This window comes from Bos indicus x Bos taurus, chromosome 22 (assembly GCF_003369695.1).
Source record: "Bos indicus x Bos taurus breed Angus x Brahman F1 hybrid chromosome 22, Bos_hybrid_MaternalHap_v2.0, whole genome shotgun sequence".
Lineage (NCBI taxonomy): Eukaryota > Metazoa > Chordata > Mammalia > Artiodactyla > Bovidae > Bos > Bos indicus x Bos taurus.
Window position 1 is genome coordinate 24,209,257 of NC_040097.1, and position 13,723 is coordinate 24,222,979.

The 13,723-nt window shown below is 40.1% G+C and overlaps 1 long non-coding RNA gene across 1 annotated transcript in view; it reads left to right on the forward strand.

Annotated features, from left to right (window-relative positions):
- The first annotated feature begins 9,033 nt into the window (after positions 1–9,033).
- LOC113880911 overlaps positions 9,034–13,723 on the forward strand; it is a 129,821-nt gene continuing 125,131 nt past the window's right edge. Inside the window, exons 1-2 of the long non-coding RNA XR_003507872.1 lie at positions 9,034–9,249; positions 10,360–10,484. This is a non-coding gene — a long non-coding RNA (uncharacterized LOC113880911). The remainder of the gene's footprint in view (positions 9,250–10,359; positions 10,485–13,723) is intronic.

Here is a 13,723-nt window from a genome sequence, read left to right on the forward strand (position 1 = left end):
TAAAATATGACTATGTAACAGAAATAGACTCAGATATAGAAACAGATTTGCCCATTACTGTCTGTTTCCATCACTAAAATCAAACTTACTGAAGGTAGGAATGGTCTCTGGTCTATATATAGTAGTTTCTTCAGTAACTAGAATAATGCCAGGCATGTAGGAGATGCTCAATAATATTTGTAATTTTTATTCATGAAATCAGTCCTAAATATAGAGTATATAATGGTCATTCTTCTGCAATAGAAATATGCTGTGTTAAAGGGGAAGGAGTATTATATAATGGGAAGGGTTATTAAAGTGACTTTATTATCAGCAAGATCTTTTTTATTCCTCATTTAATTCTCTTCCATTAAATAGCACTGACAAATTCCTCCTTTCCAGTCCCTGAGCCTACTGATATACTATCTTCCCTGATGTATTATCAAACCCCTTTACTCTTGCCTTGCCATTTATGTCTCCTTCTGTTGGTTTTCCTAATCTGACCATATCACTCCCCAGCTTAAAACATATCCATTACATGCCAATGCCCTTAGGGTAAAGTCAACTAACATGACTTGGAAAACATTTTGCAATCCTATCTGTGCTCTGATCTTGAGCTTCACTGCTTGCCCCTCGCTGGTCTATCTTTCCATTTTTCCTTTGGTTTCCTGAAATCACTGTGTTCTCTCTTGCCTCTGGGCCTTTTCTCCATGCCTCACCCTTCTGCCTGGAACACACCCTCTTCTAGTTCACCAAACTAACACATGTTCATCTTTCAGCTTTGAAGAAGATGTTACTTCCTTCTGGAAGCTTTGCCAACCACAACACCTTTTCTAGTATCTTTCTTGCTCCTTAGTCATTAAGTTGTGTTAGATTCTTTGAGACTCTATGGACTGTAGCCCGCCAGGCTCCTCTGTCCATGGGATTCTCCAGGCAAGAATACTAGAGTGGGTTGCCATTTCCTTCTCCAGGGGATCTTCCCAACCAGGATTGAACCTGTGTCTCTTGCATCTCCTGCATTGACAGGTGGGTTCTTTACCCCTGAGCCACATATGTAGCCTCTCTGCTGCTGCTGCTGCTAAGTCGCTTCAGTCATGTCCGATTCTGTGCGACCCATAGATGGCAGCCCATCAGGCTCCTCCGTCCCTGGGATTCTCCAGGCAAGAACACTGGAGTGGGTTGCCATTTCCTTCTCCAATGCACGAAAGTGAAAAGTGAAAGTGAAGTCGCTCGGTCATGTCCGACTCTTTTCGACCCCACGGACTGCATCCCACCAGGCTCCTCCATCCATGGGATTTTCCAGGCAAGAGTACTGGAGTGGCGTGCCACTGCCTTCTCCGACGTAGCCCCTCTAGTACCTTATAATTTACTAATTATTGCAACCATCAGTCTACACTCTTATCCCAGCTTCCTAGTTTGCCTCCCACATCGGGTTGTATTTGTCTTACATACTCTTATTCCCCTAGAATTGAGCACTATGCTTGATACTTTTTGTCATTTAGTAATTAAAAAAATAAGACAAAATAAACAGATGCTTAGGGCATGGTTTTAAAGGAAATCTCTGTGTTGACACTTGGGAACTTTTTACCAGTTGTCAAAGTGTCTAATAAGCCCTCCATGCCCAGAATCACTTTGGCCCTCTCTCCTTTTTGAATGATTACCAAGAGGCACTGTCACCCCCTGGGGAGGCTTAGTCCCAGACTCTGCCATTTAGAGTGTAATATAAGAAGTCCTTTTCTGGAAGCAACATTGTGCGTGGTGGTACCTTTCAGCACAGTGAAAACTCGAAAAAGAGGGTGGTCTCAGCCAAGGGTCAAATTGCAGATACAATGCTTTATGTATTTGGCAGTGCTCTAGAGACAAATACATAATCACAGAGGTATGTGATCTGGTTGGAAAATTCAGGCCAGATAGAATGACATGGGTAGAAAAGCACATACACAAACACATAACAATGAGCACTCTTATTTGTAAAAACCACATTAATGGATGGCAGCTCCCTACCTCTGAAGTGATTTATAAATTAAAATAATTGCCTCTTTGAACTGTGCAGATATTAATTGACCTATCACTAATGTACATACAGTCTCTAAACCATCCAAACATTACCTAAACATTTTATTCCCTTTATTCTGGAAACCCCAAAACCCACAAAAATAGGCTCTTTGTTCTGGTGCCAAGGGTCATAAAGGAAAAGCCATCATCTTTGATGACTTTGCAATTCTTATTCTAGTTCTTCATCAAATTAATTCTGAGTGAAATTAGTGAGCACTCTGAGCTTGAGTAAGTCTTCCTATTCCCCTCCCCTTTTTACAATCTCATCCCAAGCACATGGATCCATTTCTGGCTCAAATTTCTGGTAATGAGAGCAGGGCAATTCATTATTTTTTTTTAATTAATTTTAGCTTTGGGTACATATCCTAAATCACTCCAGGTTGTGGGCGCCTGGCATTTCCTTCCTACGTAAAATGAGAGAGAAACTAAATTGGCTGAGGCCCAGACATGCATGGACTATGACAAGCTTGCTAGGGGTTCATTCTGGAATGGTGATCTTGACCTAAATTGAAAGGCAGGCAGAAAAGCACAGCAGTTAGGACAGGAGTCTTAGGGCAGTGGCTATAACCCAGGGCTGATTTTATTTTCCCAGTGAAAATTTGACAATGTCTGGAGACATTTACGATTGTTGCAACTTGTTGAGAGGGAGGTACTGCTGGCATCTGATGTGTGGAAGTCAAAGATGCTGCTAAACATCCTACAATGCCCAGGACAGCCTCTGCCCCTCCATGCAAAAGACTATCCAGTCCAAAATGTCAGTAGTGCTGAGGTTGAGCAACTCTACCCTAGAAGCTGCGATAGTTAATTCACATCCCAGCTTTGCTTTGTTATGGCAGTGTGATCTTGAGTAAGTTTCTTTATTTCTTTGAGCCTCAGAAGTTTCTCTTCTGTCAAATGGAGATAATGATAAAGTATCTACATTGACAGCATTTTGTCAAGCCTGGCATTTGTAAAAGTATAAAAACATTATATTCTATTTTAACTGGAGTAGGTAGCCGTTCCCTTCTCCAAGGGATCTTCCCAACTCAGGAATTGAACTGTGGTCTCCTGCATTGCAGGTGGATTCTTTAGCAGCTGAGCTACCAGGGAAACCCCAATTCACCGATTACTGTATTTCAAATGGAAATACAAATTGCCACAACTTGGGCAGGGGGTGATTGCCAACTTTCAAATATTCGTTTCAAGCCCGTACTTTATTTTCTCTTTATATTGATATACAATGGAAGGATAAAAATGCATAATTTTATTTAAAAAATAGATTTGGCAACAACTGACTTTTATTTGGTGTGATTAAGTGATGCTAATTTCTTTTTTTTTTTTTTGAAATATTGATGCTAATTTCTAAATCTCAAAAATTCATTCTGCTTTGATTTAGGAACAGGAAAGGATGCATTATGAAGATATACCTTTTTCAGCATCTATACAGACCCATAGTTTCTAAGCCAGAAATACAGTAATATTTGCTTTAATTCATAAGAGATTTTTTTTAAAAAAAAACAGAAAAAGCTCAGTTTACCAGTGAGCAAAGCACCGGAATAGCAGTCTAAAAATGCCTAAGAGAGTGGAAGAAAATGTAAATAAAAATCATATTCTGATGTTTTTCTATGTGATACTGACATGTAATATTATATCAGGTTAAGCAAATATGGTTTTTATACAAAATTTAATATTTGAATTAAATCAATTTGGACTTATAAAATGTGTATACAAAACAGTTTCCTGAAGTTACTTCCAATAAGAAGTGTTCTAATATTACACAGCAGTCTGCTACTGCTTTATACCCACTCTGAAAATACTCTCCCCAAATAATTTTATACATAAAAACCAAGATCTCCTGATATCTTTTAATGTTACAACTCCTACTTCTTTGTGCCAGGCTTTACTGAATGGACTAAACTGCACAGTCTTTTGGTCATTCTACAGATATTTTTGAATACCAACTACATGTTCCCACAGAGATGGGTGCTAGGATTATATCATGCTTTGATATATGTAGATGATCAGGAAACCACACAGGTTGGTGAGTGAGGACTCAGATTTCTAGAGTCAGAGAGAGTTGGCTTGACCTCTGGACATTTGGCTAAGTCGTGTATTAGACTGCTGAGCCTTTGGGCGTCTACTCAACCTGCCTGAGGACCAGTTTCCCCATCTGAAAATAGGTAAAGAGTATTTCTTGTTTGTTAAGAGGATGCAGTTGACATATTAATATATATATATATATATATATATATATGTATTACCATGTGTAAAATAGATAGCTAATGGGAATCTGAGGTACAGGGCAAGGAGCTCAATTCAGTGTTCTGTGGTGACCATTCAGGTATGACCTAAATCAAATCTCTTATGATTATACAGTGGAAATGAGAAATAGATTTAAGGGCCTAGATCTGATAGATAGAGTGCCTGATGAACTATGGAATGAGGTTCATGACATTGTACAGGAGACAGGGATCAAGACCATCCCCATGGAAAAGAAATGCAAAAAAGCAAAATGGCTGTCTGGGGAGGCCTTACAAATAGCTGGGAAAAGAAGAGAAGTGAAAAGCAAAGGACCAAAGGAAAGATATAAACATCTGAATGCAGAGTTTCAAAGAATAGCAAGAAGAGATAAGAAAGCCTTCTTCAGCGATCAATGCAAAGAAATAGAGGAAAACAACAGAATGGGAAAGACTAGGGATCTCTTCAAGAAAATCAGAGATACCAAAGGAACATTTCATGCAAAGATGGGCTCGATAAAGGACGGAAATGGTATGGACCTAACAGAAGCAGAAGATATTAAGAAGAGATGGAAAGAATACACAGAAGAACTGTACAAAAAAGATCTTCACGACCCAGATAATCATGATGGTGTGATCACTGACCTAGAGCCAGACATCCTGGAATGTGAAGTCAAGTGGGCCTTAGAAAGCATCACTATGAACAAAGCTAGTGGAGGTGATGGAATTCCAGCTGAGCTATTCCAAATCCTGAAAGATGATGCTGTGAAAGTGCTGCACTCAATATGACAGCAAATTTGGAAAACTCAGCAGCAGCCACAGGACTGGAAAAGTCAGTTTTCATTCCAATCCCAAAGAAAGGCAATGCCAAAGAATGCTCAAACTACCACACAATTGCACTCATCTCACAGGCTAGTAAAGTAATGCTCAAAATTCTCCAAGCCAGGCTTCAGCAATATGTGAACTGTGAAATTCCTGATGTTCAAGCTGGTTTTAGAAAAGGCAGAGGAACCAGAGATCAAATTGCCAACATCTGCTGGATCATGGAAAAAGCAAGGGAGTTCCAGAAAAACATCTATTTCTGCCTTATTGACTATGCCAAAGCCTTTGACTGTGTGGATCACAATCAACTGTGGAAAATTCTGAAAGAGATGGGAGTACCAGACCACCTGATCTGCCTCTTGAGAAATCTGTATGCAGGTCAGGAAGCAACAGTTAGAACTGGACATGGAACAACAGACTGGTTCCAAATAGGAAAAGGAGTACATCAAGGCTGTATATTCTCACCCTGTTTATTTAACTTATATGCAGAGTACATCATGAGAAACGCTGGACTGGAAGAAGCACAAGCTGGAATCAAGATTGCCGGGAGAAATATCAATAACCTCAGATATGGAGATGACACCACCCTTATGGCAGAAAGTGAAGAGGAACTCAAAAGCCTCTTGATGAAAGTCAAAGTGGAGAGTGAAAAAGTTGGCTTAAAGCTCAACGTTCAGAAAACGAAGATCATGGCATCCGGTCCCACCACTTCATGGGAAATAGATGGGGAAACAGTGGAAACAGTGTCAGACTTTATTTTTCTGGGCTCCAAAATCACTGCAGATGGTGACTGCAGCCATGAAATTAAAAGACGCTTACTCCTTGGAAGGAAAGTCATGACCAACCTAGATAGCATATTCAAAAGCAGAGACATTACTTCGCCAACAAAGACTCGTCCAGTCAAGGCTATGGTTTTTCCTGTGGTCATGTATGGATGTGAGAGTTGGACTGTGAAGAAGGCTGAGTGCCGAAGAATTGGTATTTCTGAACTGTGGTGTTGGAGAAGACTCTTGAGAGTCCCTTGGACAGCAAGGAGATCCAACCAGTGCATTCTGAAGGAGATCAGCCCTGGGATTTCTTTGGAAGGAATGATGCTAAAGCTGAAACTCCAGTACTTTGGCCACCTCATGCAAAGAGTTGACTCATTGGAAAAGATTCTGATGCTGGGAGGGATTGTGGGCAGGAGGAGAAGGGGACGACAGAGGATGAGACGGCTAGATGGCATCACTGACTCGATGGATATGAGTCTCAGTGAACTTCGGGAGTTGGTGATGGACAGGGAGGCCTGGCGTGCTGCGATTCATGGGGTCACAAGGAGTCGGACACGACTGAGCGACTGATCTGATCTGATCTGATGGTTTTTCCTATGGTCATGTATGGATGAGAGAGCTGGACTGTGAAGAAGACTGAGCGCCGAAGAATTGATGCTTTTGAACTGTGGTGTTGGAGAAGACTCTTGAGAGTCCCTTGGACTGCAAGGAGATCCAACCAGTGCATTCTGAAGGAGATCAGCCGTGGGATTTCTTTAGAAGGAATGATGCTAAAGCTAAAACTCCAGTACTTTGGCCACCTCATGCGAAGAGTTAACTCATTGGAAAAGACTCTGATGCCTGGAAGGATTGGGGGCAAGAGGAGAAGGGGACGACAGAGGATGAGATGGCTGGATGGCATCACTGACTCGATGGACGTGAGTCTGGGTGAACTCCAGGAGCTGGTGATGGACAGGGAGGCCTGGCGTGCTGCGATTCATGGGGTCACAAAGAGTCGGACATGACTGAGCGACTGATCTGATCTGATCTGAATGGGAATATGCGGTACAGGGCAAGGAGCTCAACTCAGTGTTCTGTGGTGACCTAGATGGGTGGGATGGGGGAGGATGGGAAGGAGGTCTAAGAGCGAGGATATATATATATATATATACACACACACACACATACACACACACACACACATATGGCTGATTTAGGGGCTCCCCCAGTAGCTCAGTGGTAAAGAATCTACCTGTGGTGCAGGAGCCGCAGGAAACGTGGTTCAATCCCTAGGTCAGGAAGATCACCTAGAGGAGGATATGGTAACCCACTCCACTATTTTTGCCTGGAGAATCCCATGGACAGAAGATCTTCGCAAGTTACAGTCCATAGAGTCACAAAGAGTGGGACGCAACTGAAGCAGCTTAGCATGCATGCATGCACGTGGCTGATTTGCTTCATTTCACAGTAGAAACTAACATAACATTTTAAGATAGCTATATCCCAATTAAAAAAAAAAACAGGATACTGGTAAACAGCACTGAACTTGAGTCTTGTTATTTATTAAGAAAACGGTTCAAGAATGATTAGCTATATTATTTTAATGACCACTGTCTTATTTTTATAGTCTAGAAATGGCCTGGTTTTGGAAAATGGAAGCTTTTTTGGCATTTTCTTCTTGAAACACACAAGAAAATTGATAGGAGAATTTAAAAAGCATTACAAACCAGAAGTTGAATAAACCATATTTCTTAGCACAGAGTGTATAGGCTTACCAAATGGAGCCAGCTGTCACAAAATAACCCAGGGCTGTTTTTGGTTTTTTTCTTTTTAAGCTTCTGATCGCCAACTGGATGCTTAATCCAGTAGCTGGGCAAGCTTCTCTATGAATATGCAATTTCATGGTTTGCATATTTTCCTTAGACATAGAGTAGTGTTATGAAATCCTTTGTACAAATCCTTCAGTATGCACACTTTCAGAGCTGCTTTCTAATTGGACTTTAGATAAATGACTTTTTTTTTATACAGACAGCTAGCTAATAAAATTCTAAATGGTTCCGAAGAAAAAAATTACACACTAAATAGCATTTATTAGTTTTATTACTAAAAAAATGCATGTTTCCTGTGGAAAATACAAAAAGCAAAAAGAAGAAAATACAAAAATTCACCTCTAATCTCAATGACCAGAGATAACGTTTTGTGTGTGTGTGTGCATGCACACATGCATGTGTGTATATGTACATATGGAGTGTTACTTTCCTTCAACAAATATTTCTCCTTTCATTTAATACAATACTGGGATCATTAAATGTTACTACATGAGAGCAGGGGTCAGCAGTCTTTCTGCAAAGGGCTAAATGATAAACATATTAGATTTTGTGGGCTGTGCAGTTTCTATCCCAGCTACTCAACTCTGCCATTGTGACATGAAAGCAGCCAGAGACAATCTCTAAATGAATGGCTGTGGCCAAATTCTGCCCATGGTGGGCTAGGCTTCTCCCCCAACCTGTAGTTTACTGACTCCTCTATACAAAAGCCTCATCAATAATTATGATATGTTATTAAATATAATTATACTACAGTATCATTGAGTTACATTTGTTATAATAGTTATTAAGGAAAATATATGACTTTTTAATCCTCTAGATCTTAGGGACTTCTTCAAGTGTTGTCTTGTTACTGCACATTTTGGGAAATTAAATATAATCAAACAATAACCAAGCATTAGAGGAATATAGTTTTCTGGAGGTCAGTTAAAAAATGCAAAACTCTGACACTGCCCTTAATTAAGTGTCTGTTTGTTCCACCACCATAATTTCCTAAATTCCTAGTGTTGTTTTGGGAGCAGTGGTCCCATGCAATGAAGGCCAATGCTGCTGGTTACTCTAAGCTCTGAGAGTGTTTCTGTTTATGACACGAATAGCACAAATCCAGCTCTCTGCTGCAGCTACTACTGAGACCCAGTCGCTTTCACAAATAATAATGCCGCTTGTTTTGAGATTGTTCTAGTAAGGGGGAATATTCCTTGAATTGATTCCTTTAACTCTCTGAAACATAGACGCATGGGTTATACACTATGCTCTGTGGGAAACAAACTCTGGGGCAAATACTAGAATTGAGGAGATTTATTAGGGAGTGCTCTTGGGATGAACACCTGTGAAAGGGAGGATGGGGTAGAGGGACAACTTGAACTCTGTTGTATTCTCAGGACTGGGTTCAGCTGACCCCAAGAAAAGCTCTGGAGCTGAGGTGGCTCTGCAGCATTGACTCGAGTTGGAGGAAGAGTATGCAGACTTGACAAGCTGGAGTTGACCACCTATTGGCTGAGAACGCGTGGGAAGGGCTTGGTGGCTCTCCTTAGCAGTCTTTTCCCAAGGGGGGCCAAATAACCAAGGTTGCCATCTGACTGCACTCCCAGCAGTTCATGGGTAAGCCCTTCATTCCTGAAGGGGTTTCTTGGTGTGCATCAAGACATCTACCATCTCATGGGTTAAGTCCCAGTAAGAAACTTGCCCAAGTTAATGTTCTGTTCTCAGTTTGAAAAGCCAATAAAGTGATGTTTTTGAGGTGGTGTGTAATTTTAAGTCTGGTTTAATGAAACCATTCTGTTTAATAATTTCATTCAGTCACCCTATGAATACCAAGATTACAAACTCTGTATGTGCAAGGCAAATGTGCATAAGTTAGATAGTAAAACAGATTAAAGAACCATGGGGAGCTTAGAGCATCTTGGGGGAATGTGCAAATGTGAATTACAAGGTGAAATGATGGCAGTTTTGGAGGTGATGCAACAATTATATCCTATAAGAAACCACGATTTGTTCAATTCAAATTCCCATTTTATTTTTTAAACTGCTGCCTTGTTTAAATTTATTAATAAATGGTATCAGTAGTAATCACAGTTCAATTTCTACTGTAGCAAAGCCATCACACATGTAGATGGCAAGACTTGGAGATGGGCACCATGGTTAAGATTTATGATTTCTAATACACACTTAGTTATGAGCAGTGCCATGTGCCAGGTAATCCAGCTCTCAGCACTATGATCTATAACCTTCTTTTGGATGTTACTCATTCCTTCCCTCTATGATTGTATATATATTTACCAGCATTTTATAATACATTGCAGGTTTTACTCAGGGGCCCCACTGAATAAAAATACTCTATTAAAAATGTATTTTGATTCACACATGGAATGCAGCTTCAGCTCATTCTCACCTGCAAGTCAAGAATGAGGTCCCTGTACAATTAAAAAGCTAAAGTGGGACTCTATATGGGCACCTGGAGGGTTGTGGACTAAGTTCAAGATTATGAAAAAATTGATGCAAAATTTCAATAAGGGCAAAAGAGATTTCACTTGGAACACATAAAATGCCAAAATTACTGCTTCAGTGTGACATATATGCAAAGCATATATGACCACATGGGATTTTATTGTTTCTAGGAAATACTGGGCATCAAACATAGTTTTCTTCAATAAGGTAATTCTGTAATAATGGTGTTACTTATTTATTTATTCATTCTTTCATTCAATATAGGGTTGATGTGTTGCACATTTCCAGGGAGCATCAGTGATATCATCATCTATGTGGACAGTGCCCTTGAAGCTGTACAGGACACAACCTTCACAACCATATTCAGTTTGATGAACAACATAAACTGGGTGAGTACGTGCTTGGCACTGAGAACAGAGCCGTGAGCAAGGCAGATTCAGATCATACCCCTGTAAAGCTTTATTTTAGATGAAGTCAGACAAAAAGGAATAGCTACAAAAACCAAATGAATATAAACTAAGTCCTAGAAATATAGGGATGAGATAGCACAAGGACCTCTAACAAGCGCTACTAAGAAAGAAATTCAGAGGAAGCAATATTTAAATTGAAGCATAAAGGATAAGTTTCTTTATGGATATGAAAATGGGTTAGCAAAGGATGTTTCAGGAAGAGGGAAGGATATTCAGAAACGAAAAACAACAGCAACAAATCACATCACGAAGGACATAGGATAGCCAAGGAATTGAAGTGTGGCTGGGAAATGGAGGAGAAAGGACTGGAGACGGTGTCAGGGGCCAGTGCCCTGTAGTGAGGTCATGCTTGTGCATTACGGAGAAGACATGTGACACTGACAAAATACATATGGTTGATGATATGAGGACTCTTTCAGTAGAACAAGTGAGAGACAGTGGTGGCTTGTCTAGGGCAATGCCGAAAAAGGTGGGAAGAAGTAGACAGATAAAAGAGGTTTTCTACTGAAATGTCTTAACCTAACTTCATTCTGCTATTTGTTGGCCAGTAGTGTGAATTATTTTAACCTTTGCATGCTCTTAGACAGTATTAAACATCAACTATTGTGAATGATTCTGTGAAGAACAGAATATTTGAAGTTAACATCAAAGACCATTGCAATCAAGTGTTGGGTTTGCCTATTAATATGTCGTGAAACTGAAATGACAATAAAATAATTACACTCTCATTCATCAGAAATCTACTCGACAACCTAAAATTTAATCCCTCTTTTCTCTTCTATAACATGGAGTATCTACTCATTTGAGATTGTGGTGAAGATGCAAAGAGATGATACATAGCTAAAGCACTCATCACAATGTCTGCTATACCATATTTGTTGTTGAATATTTCTTACTACTGCTATTATTCATACTTATGATGGGAGTCTGGGTGAGAATTAATCACCTTTTTTCCTCTGAGTTGGCTGGGCACCAAAATTTTGGGAAAGAGATGCAGCAGTTAAATCAAGAGAGATAAAAATATTAGCTTTATCACCAATATCGCTGAATTTAAGAACATGATTGGCTTTTCTGCCAACTTGCACCAAATCTAGCAATGGATATCCTTAACTGAAGGAAACCTGCATATCTACACCTCAAAATTGCTCTTGTGCCTCCATCAGGAGCACAGAGGGTTTAAGCAAGACCAGGATCCTGCCCTGATTCAGGTGTGCTTATGTCACAGAAGAAGTGAACAGTACACTTTCACTCTTCCATGGAACCAGAGAGGGGAGAAATTGAGAGCGAGGACCTGGAGTTTGAGTGAGTGAACCTGGCTGTGCCATTCATCAGCCAAGCAGACATACAAGTGCCTCAGAGTTTCTATGAGTTAATCTCCTCACCTAGAAGATGGGGATGATAAAGTGCTACCTCACAGGACTGCTTTGAGGATTAAAGGAATGAAAATGTTGGTATCTGGCATGTAGAAATGTATGTTTGCCATGACCAGCATCTGAAAAAAAAAGAATACAGAAAACACTGCGCTCTATACTTTTCCAATCTCATCCACCAGAAAGATTACTGTTCTTCCCCAGGGGAAGAGCAAACGAGGAGAAAATATTTCTGAAAGAGAAGGGAATACATTATTTCCAGTGCATTTCCTTCCTGAGGCATGGGATGAGGGGTAAGCCCTTTCTCTATGCTGAATATGAGGGAAGAGTAGGAGTTGACCTCCCATATACTCTATCATGACTTCCCTGGTGGCTGCTAGGCAGGAGACCTGGGTTCGACCCCTGGGTTGGGGAGATCCCCTGGAGAAGGGAATGGCTACCCACTCCAGTATTCTTGCTTGGAGAATCCCATGGACAGAGGAGCCTGGTGGGCTACAGTCCATGGGGTTACAAAGAGTCAGACACTACTGAGCAACTAACACACACACACACACACCCCTACTCTATCACTTGATACCTTGGCCTTGAATCTGTCCTATCTGCCAGGTCCCTGTCTCTCCCTCCAACTACAAAGACAGGGATCTGTCACATTCATCAGTATATCCTCTCTATAACGTCGTATCATGTACTGTGCTTTGCATGCACTGTGCCATTTACAATCAGTGCCTGATGGATCTGAACGCGAGCTTCTGTCTGAGCTACCTTGTTTCTTAACTGACTTAATTATGAAGGGCTGCTGCTGAGTGGCAAAACACAGGCCCTGCGCAGAAAGTATGAGGTTCCCATTTGTCTGCTCCCTTTCTTCAGACTCTGATTTTCAGGATTACCCAGAAAGCTGGGTGCCTAAAGCGAACAAAAATTTTCTTACCACAAGGCAAACACTCTACACTTACATTCCTTGCTTGTGATTTTTTTCCTATTCTAAAGTTCTTCAGTTTCTCTGTCCAAAGCAGAAACAAAGAATTTAGAAAAAGTTTATTATCTTGATATCTTTTATTACCTTGATATCTTTCCTTCATATATATGCTCATCAATTAGATTTAGCTACATGTATGACACAGGAAGGATTAAGTGGGATAATTTCCCACTTAATGGAATATTAGGTTGGTGCAAAAATAAGTTTGGTTTTGCATTATTGAATTTTGCCATTTGATATTAGAATACATTCTTAAATAAATGTGGTTTTGTTATACATTATTTTAACGTGCATTTCTTGCTTTATATTTTTTGCTAATGAATTATTCCTTGTTGTTTATATGTATTTTAGACAAGGGAAATGATGTTAGACAAAATTCAATTCAAATGATTTTCTTATTTGAGCTCAAAATGGGTCATAAAGCAGTGGAGACAACTAGTGACTTCAACAATGCTTTTGGCCCAGAAACTTTTAATGAACATACAGTGCATTGTAGGTTCAAGAAGTTTTGCAAAGTAGATTAGAGCCGTGAAGATGAGGAGTGCAGTGGCTAGCCACTGGAAGTGTACAACGACCAACTGAGAGGATGATTGAAACTAATCCTCTTTCAACTACAAGAAAAGTTGCTGAAGAACTCAACACTGACCATTCTATGGTCATTTGGCATTTGAAGCAAATGGAAAAGATGAAAAAGCTCGATAAGTGGGTGTCTCAAGAGCTGACTGCAAATCAAACAATCTTTTAGAAGTGTCATTTTTCTGTTGCATAGTGTTGTTACTCTATGCAACAACAATGTGAATTTTATGTGACAA